The sequence below is a fragment of the Penaeus chinensis genome, chromosome 1 (assembly GCF_019202785.1).
Source record: "Penaeus chinensis breed Huanghai No. 1 chromosome 1, ASM1920278v2, whole genome shotgun sequence".
NCBI classification, from domain to species: Eukaryota; Metazoa; Arthropoda; class Malacostraca; order Decapoda; family Penaeidae; genus Penaeus; species Penaeus chinensis.
In genome coordinates, this window is record NC_061819.1 from 40,190,875 (window position 1) to 40,192,970 (window position 2,096).

Genomic DNA, 2,096 nt, shown 5'->3' on the forward strand with positions numbered 1-2,096 from the left:
GGACCGCATCCTCCCAACAACTAAAAGTTCATTGAGTATTTGGGAAAGGGTTTCATGATTTCGGAGCCCGTGAGGATAAACTTCCTCATTGGAAATAGTTTATGGTTATTGGCTCGATTTGCCCATGAAGCCGAAGGGCTGAAAGTCTAAAATCGAAGGATTTCTCTATTTATATTTTAGAATTATTTGAGCCTATTCCCCTCGCATTTCTGGCAAGTAGTATGACCCAGAATTCATCTCTCAACCCTGTATACAATTTACTCTTTTGAAATTTCACGGGGTTGGTCTAGAACGGGTCCTTAGTGAGGGAGAGGTCCTTATAAAATACTAAAAATTAATCGATGACCCAAATAGGGGGTTAGACAAGCAAATGATGAGCTGCTCACCCTTTTACGAGAAACAGACGATAATATAACTGGTTGAAAACATAAAGAAAAAGCAATTCTAATCGTCACAACAAGAAATGGCTCTCAGAAACGGAAGGGCTAAGTGAATGGGCGTAAAAAAAAAGATTACGTTTTTCCATGACGATATGTTAGAACCCAAGGATTTGGGAAATTTAAAAGATAAATTATGATGAAATCCTAGATTAATAAATGGAACTCTAATTCAATAAATATAAGCCAGATCTCTTTGGGCCCAAAATTTGGCCTTAGGGATTATTTGAGAATAATTTGAGGAATCAGACATACATTTTAAATTAATATATTAGGTAATCATTAAAAAAAGCCCTTTTTTTTAATATCTCATGCTATTCACGATGGTGAGCAAAAGAATGATCATGGTAACTCATCCTTGATCTTTGGGCCACATGCGAAAAACATACCCGCAAATTGAAAAAAAGAACCACAGATTAGATCATCGAGATCTTTGCAACCCCCTTCGCTACTGTAACTATTTGTTTAACAAAGTCGGCATATACCCTAAAAAGTAAAGCACTAAAGACAGCGAACTCTGTATTTTCAGAATCCTGCCTCCTTCAGACTTTCATCGCAATTTAAAAAAAGGGTTAAAGGGGTGGCTTGGGCATCGATTAGGAGTGTGTGATCATAAACCGAGCAATGTTCCTATTGATCATTCAAAATACTTCCCCAAGGCTGCGCCCCCCCAATCAAACAGAACAGCTACTTCATGTTTGAGGAACTAGATTAATAGAAAAAGCGGGTGTCAACTCGATAAGCCTCCCCCTGGATGCCAATGGATTTTGGAGAGTTGATGCAATCAAGCATCGAAGTAGCCTTTTTTCTGGGGGTCATCTAACGAAAGGAATCGATAAATTCTTATTGACGAGGCAACTGTAAAAATTATACATACCAAAGGCACCCTTTGGGAGAAGAAGATCAGGGGACTATTGGAACAATCTGATCCGTGAGAGCCAGAACACGAATAAAAAAAATAAAAGCTCTTTATCGACAAATGCTATGAAAGTGACAGATGCCCATCTGGCCCAAATATAAATTTTTGATTGATCTCTCCAAATTTTCTTCCTTGCCTGCTCAAAAAATAAGAGTACAGGGGTCACTTCGGATGAGGGCACTTGTTGGGGAGGCAGGGGCAACAAGTTCAATATCCCAATCACGACAACAATAACAACCAAGAGGAAAAAATAGTCAACACAAACATCCTAACAATATAAAAAAAAAAATATAATCGCTACCCGCCCAGTTCTTTACCAGACCGAGTCAAAAGGGTAGGAAGATGATCCGGGGCGAAAATAAAAAAAAAAATTGAGGATAACCTCAAAGAGATTAGATCCAAAAGTTAGAAGCTTTAAGCATCTCCCCAAACCCCTTTTGAATTCCTCAAAAAGAAAACTAGTTTCGCGATCGATGTCTCCCCTTTTTAATACGGCTATGTCAACCTATATTCTCTGAACCATCCCTTTCCCAAATGGTAGATCATTTCCCGGGAAAATTTGACAAACAGATTTTCAGGAACTGCAACTGATTGGGAACTCAGGGTCGTATTAGCAGATATAAGACAATCCAAAACGTCAATCAAAAGGACAAGTACATAATTCTAATAGAAATTTGTGAATGAAAATCACGTCTAAAATTTAACAAACTCGAAATGGGGCAAAAAATAAATAGACTGAC